This window comes from Ursus maritimus, unplaced genomic scaffold (assembly GCF_017311325.1).
Source record: "Ursus maritimus isolate PB19 unplaced genomic scaffold, ASM1731132v1 scaffold_7, whole genome shotgun sequence".
Taxonomy (NCBI): domain Eukaryota; kingdom Metazoa; phylum Chordata; class Mammalia; order Carnivora; family Ursidae; genus Ursus; species Ursus maritimus.
Genome location: NW_024426885.1, coordinates 77,202,196 through 77,216,224, shown reverse-complemented (window position 1 = coordinate 77,216,224; position 14,029 = coordinate 77,202,196). Strand labels below are relative to the sequence as shown.

The window sequence follows — 14,029 nt, the reverse complement described above, 5'->3', positions numbered from 1 at the left end:
CTTGCGTCTCTCAGATGTCTGCTTCTGTGGGATGGCACCACCTGCCCCCCTCATTGACTTCTTGCCGGTCCCTTGTGAGGATCCTTGTGGTTACATTTGGGGCCTGCCAGCTTAGAATTCTGCTCTGCCAGGGATGAACTCGGCAGAGAGGTGGACGTCTTGGAAGTCACAGGGTAAATAGGTGTCATTCTCACTAGTTGTGAGAACATCGCTTGTGCAATTAAAACACGTTCACCCCAGCTTCCCTTTTTGGAAGGTGGCCATTAAAACAGAACCCACTTGGGGGCGCCTGGGTGGCACAGCAGTTAAGTATCTGCCTTCAGCTCAGGGCGTGATCCCAGCGTTCTGGGATCGAGTCCCACATCAGGCTCCTCCGCTATGAGCCTGCTTCTTCCTCTCCCACTCCCCCTGCTTGTGTTCCCTCTCTCGCTGGCTGTCTCTGTCAAATAAATAAATAAAATCTTAAAAAAAAAAAAAGAAAAAAAAAACAGAACTCACTTGATAAGGTTGTCATGATACTTTAATGAAATATTACCCGTGGGGGGCTTGGGACAGTCCTTGAAACGTAGGAAGTGTTCTGCCAGCCTTCACTGCTGCCGCAGTGTTGGTGCTCAAGGTCCTGACATAGCCCAGCCCTTTCGGATGGCACGTTCCCTTAATTTGCAAGTTGTCGTTGATGATTTCATGGGAGGCACGAAGTCCGTGTGCATCTCTGGATGCTCCTTTCTTCAGTGTCCCAGCGAGACGGAAGAACTAGACTGGTCTGAGGGTGCTGTAACCCAGAGCTGCCTTTGCTCTGGCGGGATAGCATTGGTGGGCGGGGAGAGAGAACCCCACTGTGTGATGCTGTCAGTGACGCCCCTCACTTGGGAGCCACTCACGGTAGTGATAATGTTCACCGTTCATCTGTCCTCTCACTTGAGACCTCTGCATTAGAAGGGAACTTCGAGGATGTCAGACTCTCCCCTTTGGGGTTTCAGCGAGTGCCGATGGAGGGGCCAGCGGGTTGGCCAGACTGCCCACCAGGAAGGGGCCATGTGTGTGGGCGAACGAGATTCAGAACCTTTCCCTGTGACTTTCTTTTTCCTGCCGAGTGAACCGCAGCTGGGGACGGAGAGGAGAAAAACTCATCGATTCTGGTTGTGTTTGTGTATTTCTTGATTTTAGTTCATTCCAGGGCAATCAGCTGGAGGGAAATAAACTGCTCCTTAGAAGATTTAAAGCTGCCCTCAGACCCTTTCTCTTCAGAGCCAGGTTTTGGAAGCTTTTTCTTCTCTGTGCTTTTGCTTCTCTTTAAATGTAGCAAAATGTCCCTGCCTTCTGGGCACAGGGCACCGGGGTGTTTATGAAGCCGATGGAGAGGAAATCAACATAAGCACTGTCCCCCACACCCAGGACCAGGAGAACATGCTAAGCGGGGAACTCCTAGTGCCCAGGTAGAAGAAATAAATTATGGATGCTGTCACTTTGCTTCCCTGTGTTGTTTTGAACACGGGTCAGAGCCCATGAGAAGCCTATGTGTGTTTGAAAGTGGGGAAATCCAGACTGAAGGTAGGAATATTCCAATTTAATGATGTAAAAGGAAAATACATATGCAGCCAAAACCAAATATGCAGAGAAAAATGTGCGTGTGTGTGTTTTTATCCCAGCAGTCATTGCCTGAGTAAAGTTCAAGATTCTCTTAAAACCTGAGCCACAGATATAAATGTGATTTGATTTGAGCATCCTTGAATCCTTAGCCATTGGTGCACAGATTTTTCAAGTCTGTTAAAAAAAAAATCAACCTCTTTGTCATACTTTACATCTACAAGCATCATATTTTAAGTGATGAACGTAGTGTGTCCATACACTTGTGGGTCTGAGCACCTGTTTGATTGTTAACATTTATTGCATACCTGCCGAATTCCAGCTGTGATGTCAGGGATGATGGAGGAAAGACGAGATCCTGACCGCCAAGAACTTGCATTTTTTTTTAATCTAATAAAAGCACCTTCAAACCTCTGTGCTTAAAGGCCTTTCTCATCATATTTTTTTTAAATGTTTTTTTTATTATATTATGTTAGTCACCATACAGTACATCCCTGGTTTCTGATGCAAAGTTCGATGAGTCATTAGTTGCGTGTAACACCCATTGCACCATGCAGTACGTGCCCTCCTTACTACCCATCACCAGCCTATCCCATTCCCCCACCCCCCTCCCCTCTGAAGCCCTCAGTTTGTTTCTCAGAGTCCATAGTCTCTCATGTTTCATTCCCCCTTCTGATTACTCTCACCCCCTTCTTTATCCCTTTCTTCCCCTACCGATCTTCCTAGTTCTTATGTTCCATAGATGAGAGAAATCATATGATAATTGTCTTTCTCTGCTTGATTTATTTCACTTAGCATTATCTCCTCCAGTCCCGTCCATGTTGCAGCAAATGTTGAGAACTCGTTCTTTCTGATAGCTGAGTAATATTCCATTGTATATATGGACCACAACTTCTTATTTTAAACATGTTTTTTACAGAATCAAGGATGTAAATGGATTAGTTTGCCTATTATAAATCAATAGGCCAGTGGTGGTTTTTCCGGTCACCTTCCTCTGCTTTTAATATCCCCGTGGCTTCTCTCCTCACTTCCCATGGAGCAGTTACCCACAGGTATTCCTGACACTATGTTTTTTCTCCCCCCTTTTTCCGATGTGGTTTCTTTGCTAGAACAAAAGCTCCCGCTTCTATGAGAAAATAAGGAGGACCCTAAAAAGGAAATATCCCTGATGTTAGGTGTTGAATTGGAGATTTGCATACTGACCGGGGTTTGGCTTAAATCCATAAATTTGATTCCCTTCAAATTGGTGCTCAAACATGTGTGTTGACACAGATGTTCAGAGGCTCTGAAATAGGCTCTTTTCAAAAACCCAGATCCTACACAGAATTATGGAAATTCTATCAACCACTCCTGTGTAGAAACAGGGCAAAGTACTAAGGAATTAAACTCAGGGAGATACTGAAAATGTCCCGTGGCTCCTTTGGGCTTTATTTCAAAAAGAGATCTTCCCCCCACCCCCATGTCAAGAGAGTAAGAGATCTTTGTTTGCAGTCTCCAACAGAACATATATTAAGTACCCCTTTATATGTTTCACTATATTAAGAGATGATATACTTAAAAAAAAAAAATTAGATACAGCCCTTGACCTGGTCTTTCCCAAGTCAGAAGTGAACTCCAGCCATATGGACAGAGTTCTGAAGATCATACGGCCAGATTAATACCCTACTCAAATAAACATGGTAATTACAGCATAATGCCTTCATCATCTGAAATGTTCTCCCCTCCTCCTCCCCCCTGGTCCTTTTGATCTTTACCTTTTCAACCTTCTTCATTTTTCAATGTCCAGTGAAAATCCCCTGCCACGTCCCTCCCTCTACATTCTGGTTCCACACAGGGAATGATTTCTCATCTCTAAAATTCCACACCATTTTGCTTGAATTTCCCTTTCTATACTTAAGAGTTATGGTTATTTTTCTATATGCTTTATTTCTCCCAGCACATTTTAAGGTCCTTAAGATCAGGGGTGTTCTGGTTTTGGTTTTGATGGGGCCCCAGCAGATAGCATATATTGTGTATTAGTCATGGTTATATGTATGTTACATATAATACATTTTGTTCCTTACAGCCAATGAATTAGATTCTAGTAGCTCTGTTTTACTGTGACAAGAAAGTTGAAGCAGACCTAGGAAAAACAATAACCCTGAGTTAGATCTAAAACCAGAGCAAGTTAAGTACCCTTAAATTGTACATATTATAAGAAGTAGAGCTGGGGTTTGAACAAGTGCGCTCTTAATCACCATACTTTTAAATCAATCAAGATGGATGAAGTTATGCTGGGGTGGGGGGACAACCCACAGAGCTTAAGCTTAAAGTAAAACCAGCTATTTCTAATTCAAGCTATGTATCCATGTGGATCTTCGTTCCCTGTTGTTCTCAAGCTGGAGTCCAGGCTGAAAGAGCAATTATCATCTGTAATCTTGCTGGAGGCATTAGCCAAAAAAAGAGCATGGTAAATCATTAACTTTTCTGGAAACTTCTGCCCAGCGCTGACAAATGTTATTTTTATCTGCATTTTATTGGCCAAAACAAGTCACACAGCCATAGGTAGTTTGGAAACAAGGCGGGGAAGTATAACACAACAGTTTGCCTAGAACACCAAGAGCCCACAGCATTTGGTGAACGCCAGCTATGGTTACAACCAGCTATATCCTCTGCTTCTCACCATCTTGTCCTGAGATGCCAATTACAACCCTGTCCTGGAGGTGAAAGTTGGCCGAAGGAGCTCGTACTTGTGGAGTTATTTTTAATAGAAATAAGGACTCTGTTGACCTTGGTCAAGGGACCCATTTCAGAGATTACAAGCAGGGATGGACTGATCTGATAACAAGGGCAAAAGCCAGAGGAGGCAAGATAATAGAAAGGCTGCAAGGGAAAAAGCAGCTGGGGTAGGGTCTGAATTTTGGTTGAACTTGGTAGCTGAAAAGAAAGCAAGGGTAAATTCTAAAGAACCAAAGTGATGGATACAACAATTGTTAAAAAGGAAGTGAACCTCTTCAGGACAGGAGTCCATTCATTTGTTTCTTCGGCATGTCGAGCACTCCCTACGTGTTTAGCGAATGAACTAAGCACTTTTACAAATACTTTCATGACGATTGTATGAGCGAGAAAGATATGAGTAGACCCATTCCGTAGGTGAGAAAAGGGAGACTGGTGGCAGCTTAGGCTTTGGGAATCCAATGCCACATAGTGATAGCCTTGAGGAGCAAGCATGGAAATCCAGTTGGTCTGGTTGCTGAGCTCACATGCTTCGACAAAGACTGCTTTCTAACCGTCTTATGGAAGGAGACGGTACCATGGAAAAGCAGAATTCAGGTGCATGACAGCAGTGGTCCCCACGGGTGGAGTGAGTTTGGTCTCTAACTGGTTCAGAGGTGTCACAGAATTTCACTGGTTGCAACCTCTTTACCAGCACAATGACTTTCTCAGCACTACCGGTAGGTGTATGTGTCTCATCATGGAAGTTGCAACCATTTTCATACTTCGTAGAATTTTCCCCCCTTAGAAGTTCCTACCTCCATTGCATCGGTTTCTTTTAATGCTTTGTTTGCTTAATTAACAGACATAAGTGAATCAGCATGTCTGCATGTTTCCATTTTGGAACAGGTAATGACAACTGGTCAGACCCATGCCTTGTAACAGCTCCCTAATCTTTTTCCCAAATGTCTTAAATATAGCAAATTAGGTATAGAATTACAAGCCATAGAAGATACTTTCTACTTAAAAAAAAAAAAAGGGAGAGGAATCTTAGTTTGTGAGTTGTTTATGAAACTAGTTTGAATAATGCATTTGAAACATTGTATTCAAACACATGCAGTTCAGCTGTAATCTCTATATTCCAATTAGAGCAATAAATGAGATGTATGTAAATCCCAAAGTAAGGTGTCTGGTCTGTGTAAGTGCTTGAATATCATCAACAGCATTGATCAAATACCACTCATATTGTCCTTTCACTGTTGATACAAGGTGTCCAGCCCTATATTGAAAGTCAGGTTCCTGGGTGATTGGCAGGGGTCCAAGATGTTCCACTCCATAGCCTCTTCTCCCCATCTCTTACTCTCCCGCCTTTCTCTGATGCATACCGCCCCCGTGTTTTCCCACCATTCCCTGCTGTGTCCAGATAGAGCACTAGAAACCAACTGTGCACCTCACAGCACATCAGGCACATCTAGCCCTGGTACCTTGGTTCCCCCTAGAGGACCACTTGCCAAGCAGCAGCGTATGGTGGCCTAGGACCACACAGTCTTGTGAGCGTGAGCTCCTGGTGGAACTCTCGAAGGGATCCCTACCCTGATAGCATTCACCTGGCTGCACTGAAGAATAGATGTCTCTTGTTGATGGTCTGTCTTTGCATTTCTCATATGTGAGCCTGCCTGAACCCTATTTTAATCCTCTTTGATTTTCTTCCCTTTATTCTTTAGCTTGCTTTGTATTCCTTTGTGTCTGCTGCAGCTCTGTCCTTCTTTCTGTTTGTATCTCCACTTAGGAACAATTTTATTTGTATCTCCTCCACATGCAAAGTACTTAGCTGGTTCTCAAGGAGATGAATTCCATGTCCCTTCTTCATCCCTAAAGCGAAGGCATTTCTTTTACACCCATCCTGGATGCAATGTCCATGTCCTTCCCAGCCTTCGCCTACAGTGGGGTGACCAGCTGTCCTGGTTTGTCTGGCACCTTGGAACACAGGACATTCGGTTTTGAAGTGGAAAGCACTACTGAATGACCTGAGTTGCCATGGGAGATAAAACACTTTCCACCCCTTTTATATCAGAGCTTTCTGCAAGGGAATGCCTTCGTAGTTACAAGCTTGAAAAATACAGAATTACTGGTTCCCTTGGCCTTCAGGGTAACTGGAGTTCTGGACCAGTTTCCTCTCTCTACAGACTTACTCATTTACTCCACGTGCTGATAAATATTACCCTATTCTGCATATGCCATGATGTTAAAAGAATAGTTCAATACGTATTGGGGTGCCTGGGTGGCTCAGTCAGCTAAGCGTCTGACTCTTGATTTTGGCTCAGTCATGGGGTCAAGCCCTCTGTTGGCTCTGTGCTCAGTGTGGAGTCTGCTTGTCCCTCTCCCTCTGCTCCTCCCCCACTCATGTGCTCTCTCCCTCTTTCTCAAATAAAAGCTTAAAAAAAATTTAGTAGGTACTGACTTGTATTATACCCAACACAGTATATCACATGCCAGCTAATTTTCCGACCTCTGTGTAGTGATTGCAAGATAATGGATTTTGTCTCCAATTCCTTTCAAGAACATTCTAGGTTAAAATATTCTTTTTCACTATTCTAAAATGATAGGTATTTTTAGCAAAGTACATTCATTTAAATTTCCCTGGAACTTGAAATGAAACTAGAAGAGTGGGCATATTTATGGTAGGTTGAATATATCGTGACGTGCTGATACCTGGCCAGAAAGCTTATTTCTCTAGCACCACCATGTTTTATATGAAATATTTATCTCTACATCATTTAGAGTGAAAGGAGCACAGACTTTGGAATAAAATATTGTCCATACATTTATGTCTGCCTTAGGAATAAGTGTCTTGACTTCACCTTGGTATTTATTTTCCATAAATCTCCAATATTAAGTGTTCATCAACAGGAATTTTTCCTGTCTTGTCATTCTTTTTCATAGCACTATGAAGCTGTAAATCAATTAAGTTGTGCTCTTGATAATCAGAATTGGGCCAGCAGAATTATGGAACATAAATGAAAGTTGAATTTTGTTAACGACAGAGTGTTTATATTGTGTACCAGCTGCATTGATGAATTATAGGATTTTACATTCTCAGTAAAATTTATAAATGAGAATTTCTACATATGAAACACTTGTATTTTTTCAAAATCTTATCATTAAGGACTCTCCTTATATGATAAAAATAGCTTTCAGAGTTAGTAAATAAGCTCATGGTGATAGCAGTTTAATAAGATAAATGCTTAATTATGATTTTGTTACCATTATATGGTTTCCTCTAAGTACATAATCAGAGAATGTTACTAATTTTATAGTTTATGATGGGGTCCATACCAAAGCTGTTCTTGGAATGAATATTTTTCTTATGTATATTATTTCTTTGTAGGCATTAAATATTTTCATTTTGTTATCTAGGAAAAATAAAAGAGCTAAGGAACTGATATCACCTCCCTTTTACTCCCTCTGAACTTTCTATTCATGAATCTGCCTTGTATTAAAGAGGGGGAAAAATCTAAGTGTGGAATTTCAGTTAGAATATTTCTGAAAGATTCTCTCAACCAGATTTATCCATATATTTTAAACGACATTAAAGGTGCACTTGAAATAATATGCCTCTATTTGCCTTCTAATGATCTATCACTTATAACTCAGGTCTAGGTGTTCAGGAATGGACTTGGTATGATTTGTGCTGAGGGAAAATGTCCGATTTCCAGTCCTTGCATTTCTGCCTGAATTCCATTTGTACATTCTTTCTGCTCTTTCCTTTAACATGTTATTGCTATATTTGAATGTAGTAAAAGTATATAGTGGGCAACAAAAGCAGAAATAAACAAGTGGGAGTACTCTAAAAAGTTTCTGCACGGCAAAGGAAACCATCAACAAAATGAAAAGGCAACCTACCGAATGGGAGAGAATATTTGCAAAGTATATATCTGATAAGGGGTTAATATCCAAAATATATAGAATTTCTACAACTCAGCAGAAAAACAACAACAAAACCAAAAAACAAAAACACACAAACAATCCGATTAAAAAATGGGCAGAATATCTGAACATTTTACTAAAGAAGACATCCAGATGGCCAGCAGGTACATAAAAAGGGGCTCAACATCACTCATTAGGGAAATGCAACTCAAAACTATAATGAGATAGCACCTCACAGCTATTTAGAATGCCTGTCGTCTAAAAGACAAGAGCTAACAAGTATTGGTGAAGATGTGACAAAAGGGAATGCTTGTACCCTGCTTGTGGGAATGTAGACGGGTGCAGCCTCTCAGGAAAAGATCATAGAGGTTCTTCAAAAAATATTACTGTGTTACCTAGCAATCCCACTTCTTAGTATATACACAAAGGAAATTAAAACAGGATCTCGAGGTACTTACGTTTTCATTGCAGCATTTTCACCATAGCCAAGATATGGAAACAACCTAAGTGTCCATTAATGGATGAATGGGTAAAAGGAAGAAAAGGGGTGTGTGTGTGTGTGTGTGTGTGTGTGTGTGTGTATGTGTGTGTGTGTGTGTACATATCTACTCACACACACATACACACAATGGAATATTGTTTAGCCTTGGGTATGAAGGGCATTTTGTCATTTGTGACCACATAGATGAACCTTGAGGACATTGTGCTAATTAAATTAGAGAAAGACAAATACAGTAGTAGGGTACCACCTGCATGTGGAATCTAAAAATGTCAAACTCATAGAAATAGAGACTAGAATGCTGGTTACCAGGGGCTAGGGGTGGGGGAAAACAGATAATGGTCAAAGGGAATAAACTTCTAGCTATAAGATGAATTGTTCTGGGAATCTAATGTATAGCATAGTAATTATAGTTAATAATATTGTTATATACGTAAAAGTTGTGGATAGTAAAACTTAAATATCCTCACTACAAAAAGAAAGGATAATGCGGTAAGACACAAGTTTTAGCTAAGGCCATGGTGGTAATCATTTCACAATATATGAGTATCAAATCAACATGTTGTATATGCTTTAAATTTTCTGAGACGCCTGGCTGTCTCAGTGGGTGGAGCATGCGATTCTTGATCTCAGGTGTTCGAGCTCCATGTTGGGTCTAGAGATTACTTAAAAATTAAATCTTAAAAAATAAAAAAATTTACACAATATTCTATGTCAATTATATCTCAATAAAACTGGTGGGGAAGAGTCAATAGCATTTAGGATTCCTGGAAGAAATAGAAGAAGTACTGCTAAACATAATCATTTAGAAGATTAATGTGATTATCAGACAGGAAAGATGAATATCTTAAAGGTCCTGCTATTGGATTAAAGCAATCATTGATAGAAAGCCTGAAAGAAACAAATCAAATGCCACTAATAATTTGGGGGTTTACTAATTACAATAAGATTTCATTTTTTTCAATTTGCCAATGAAAAAATCACTGGTATAGTAATGTGTTTATTTCTGCCTCTGAGGCATATTAATTTAAAACCTCTTCACTTTTGTAATGAAGTGAAGCTTATATTTTTCTTCTTAGACCTATAAAAGTTCATATGGTTCTGCCTATTCTCCCAAAAACTTGCTGTCAGTTCAGCCAAACAAGTGTTTGAATACTTAGTTTTCGCATTTGTTCATTGCTGAAAATATCCTTTGTTCCAGGAAGGAAGATTGCAAAGATGGAATACAACCTACTCTTTGCCCTTGAGGCCCACCCTACCTCCAACACCCCAGTCTATGTGGGGAGACAGACAATTGCTTCAGAGCTCATTGAAGGTTTTTATCCATTCTAGAGAGAACATTGCGGGATGGAGAACAGGTTGAATTCCAAGTCTTTTCCAGGAAAGATTGGTTCCTTGTGCCCAGTCTTTAATTCATTAAATCAACCAAAATGTGGACAGGGGAGAAGGAAATCACTCTAGGCAGAGGAACGGAATAGACCTATAGAGATGTGGAACGTGTAATGTTTAAACAGTTTCAAGAACTCCAACACTTGTGAAGGTTGAGGCCATGTAGGTGGGTGCAAGTAGCCTAGAGAGGGAAGCAGGGAACTAGCACTGAAAGACCTTCTGTCCCATGATAGAGCCTTGGGTTTTATCTAAAAAGTAAGAGACTTGGGTTTTATCTAAAAAGTATATAGGCAGCCATTAATTTTAAGCAGGAAAGGGATATGGTTGTACATGCATTTAGTTAAAAAAAATGTACAGAAGGGGTGAACGAGGGAAGAGGAATGGAGAGGTGTGATTGGCTGTGAGAAACACGAGGGACAGGGCTCTAGGCCAAGGGAATGGGATTTGGGAAAGACACAGGAACTTAAATCAACTGGACGGGGTGCATGAATCAAATATGGGGAAGAGAAAGAGCAGAGGGGTCCAGGAGACTGCCCAGCCTAGGTGGCCGGTGGGAGGTGACCCTGCCTAAGAACTGGAAGATCAACAAGCAGCAAAATATGGGACTGGTGGAAGGAAGGGGGATTCCGGATGCAGTACCCTTTTCTGACATGTTGAGACAAATTCTGTATAGGATGAATGCATTTCAGGTAGAAAATTTGAAGTGATAAAACACATAAAAGTCACTGAGGTCTACAATTTCTGTCCTCTAAGAACTTGAGACAGTGAGACCAGGTTAACACAGAAAATGAGTTATATTTTATTCACAAGTAATATGTAAAGTACAGTTTCATTGGTGTCTTCATCTTGACTGCACAAAGGAATTTCCTTGAGGTCTGGGGATTGGCTTATGATTGCATACCCCGGCCCTGTGTGCTCCAGTGCCTGGTGAATAATTAAGGAATGTTTGTGGAAGAGAAATGGGAGGGAGAATAATGTGTATCCGTGTAGGAGGTCAGACTTTAGAAAAACCCAGCCATTCTGGAAAAGATAAGAATGACTCCTGTAAGAATGGGTTTTGATTAGTAAGTCAGGAGAAGCCCGCCTTCCAGGAGAAGAGAACAGGGAAGATATCGACAGCCATGGCTTCCCATGGGGCTGTGAGGCAGGTGGCGCCATGCTGGAATATGGAGAGCCGTTAGTGGGGGGCAGCATGGCCTGTGCTTGGAATGCCTTACAAGTCAGAAGAACTTAATGTCTGTGTAAAAACGATAAAAAGCATGGTTTATGGCAAGGAGAGACGGGTAATAGAAGAACAGACAAATAATATTATTTCTTTGAAGTCTGTCTACGTTCCTTTGTCTGTAGAATACGGACAATATCCAATACTGGCATTCTGCGAGGCATTTCTTCCTCTGCCCCTTATATCCTAGGGGGCAGATCTTCACAGTGAAGGGGAAGAACATGTTTTCCTAGGCCCTCTTAGGGCCCTGGCTGGGTCTGCAAGGCAAATTGACGAAGACAGATTAATAGGAAAAAAGCATAGGTATTTCTTTAATATGTAGTACTTGATTTGGTCTTGATAAGGAAATGACCAGAAGAAACCATTAAATCTCAGTATTTTTTGCTAGCTTTGATGAAGAGTGGGCTATCATTGAAAAATAGAAGTCGGAGAGTTCAGTGTAGGAAATTGAGCAAAACTTGGCAAACCCTGTTTGTTCTCATCAGATCCCTTTGTCTTCCGAGAATGGGATGTTTCTTCCCTCTGGGTATCAGAAGGGCATCCCTCACCTGAGGGTTATATGACCTGTTTCAGGGGAAACGGGCAGGAGAAAGGTCAGAGTGACCTTCCTGCTTTTGCTGTTTCCTCAAATTCCTTAAGTTTAAAACATTCAGTATGCTAAGGGGCTATATTTTGAGGCACCCCCTCAGTCTTCCTTCCCGACTCTCCCCTTTGTGGCAACACTTTTCGAGAACTGCCTCTTCACAAAACTCCACCTAAATATTTCTCTTGGTCCCAACTAGTCACATGTATACCGGCTTTTGGCATAAATAACAAGCTTCCTTAAAGGTCCAGAAAACCCAAAGGCCTATATTAATACCTGTTAAAATCCTAGGACAGGAACCTGAAGGTGAGCATTCTGTTGGGGATAAACTAGACTCTGTTCTGATGAGTTCCTATAAGGAGGGGCTTTGTTGAGTAAGTGAGTCTAGAACACTGGATAAATTTGTTTTCTAATTTCAATGTGCTTAGGGCATTTCCCGCGTTTGTTTTTCCAATGAATAATTTTATTGCTGTCTTTGTGTTTATAATATGTATTGGGTCTTTTTGTCTTATAGACTGATTGTTTTTCAAATGCTTTCAAACTAAGTCTTGGAATAGGACTTGCTGTGAGTATCCAGCTCCCATGGAAGTGTTGGGCTTTGATATTGGCATATTGTGATTGTGCCTCTCTTAATCTCTTTCTTTGTGTATGAAAGTCGACACCACCAGTGCTGATGCTTGCTAGGTGACTGAGAAGATTATTTCTGCCCCCCTGTGTGTCTGCAGCCATGTTCTTTGCAAAGCAGGTGCTATGTGCCCACCTGTGTTTGTCTCTTTGCTTCCCCTTTTAAGCCTGGGTTCCTTCCGAGCCACCTTTTCACTGACTGGCGGTCTCCCCGTGGTTGTAGTTCCAGCTACAACTGGGAATCCTGACTTTGGGTTATGTGCATTTGACCCTGTGTTTCATGGGTTCCCAGTAAGTGTAACTTGAAATGCATTGCTTATCATGGGCCAGATTTTTTTGATCATCACTTTTGGTCTATTTGTAAGCATTGTGTATAATTGCTTTCTTTCTTTCTTTTTTTAAATAGACGTTTCTGTGAACTTTGTGACTGCTTTATAACCAGAAAGCAATCAGCATTCTAGACAAAACTCCTACATAGGGAAAATGGAAAGTGCCAGAAACAAACAAACCTAAGCACAGGAGATAAAAGGAAAAATACAGCCCTTCAACTCAAAGATCTTATCATTTAGCTCCTCTGGCTTACCATCATATGCTGACCTTGAACTATGTTCTAAGGGATGGTAAAAGATGAAATGAGAATTTCTACTTGAAACAACAAAATCATGTGCATATTTATATAGCCTAACCTTTTTCACAACAGCAAAGAGAAAGAAGAAAAACGTGTATTTAGTAAAGATATGTGTTGTGTATGAATTCCATGTAAATCACATTACTATTGAATCAAATACACAGCCGTTGATCAGAACACTACAGCCTGGGGCTTTGTAAGTTACAGTGTAATGGTAAATCGTACTAGTTGCTCTGAAAACATCCTAGATGGTTTAAAAACATTTTCAATACTAAGGAACTAAAGGAAAAAGTGTGGATTTCTCAGTTACCCTACAAAGAAAATCAAAGCAAAATGAAAGGCTTCTTCCCTGAACAACCAAGATAATTGGTGTTTCGCTGTGTTCTTTCTTATACCTCCCCAACCAATCTACTGCCGAGTTCAAAAACAGAGTCCACGAATATTTGCAGTGGTTTTTGTCCTAAGGCAATGCGTTTTGACAGTCAGTGTCTTAACTCTCCTCCTTATGGGGCTTTTGTAAATAGCAGTGTTTGCATTGTTAGGAAGTAAGGTTTTAAACTTCCCCAAATCAAGTGGCATGATGTGAATTGATTGATGGCTGCTGTTTCTAGTGCTTCCCCAAGTCCCCTGACACCAGACTTCCAACGATGGTCAGGAGCAAGTTTCTTTGTTAAAGAGATCGTCTTCCTCCTCTGTTGTCAGATAAATCATTACTTAATAACTTAATGAATACACTCTGCTCTCCTGGCTCCCCCTCGTCCCCTCACCTTCTATCTAATCATCCCCCCAAGGAATTTCTCCTTCTTCCTCAATCTAGTCCAATTCCTTAAACTATCATTCTTAGCAGATGATTCCTCAGTGGGCTCTTATTGCCTC

General features: G+C 41.0%; 1 protein-coding gene across 6 annotated transcripts in view; it reads left to right on the top strand.

Moving 5' to 3' along the window:
• PRKG1 (protein kinase cGMP-dependent 1) overlaps positions 1 to 14,029 on the top strand; it is a 1,188,324-nt gene that overhangs the window by 800,218 nt on the left and 374,077 nt on the right. The window lies entirely within an intron of this gene.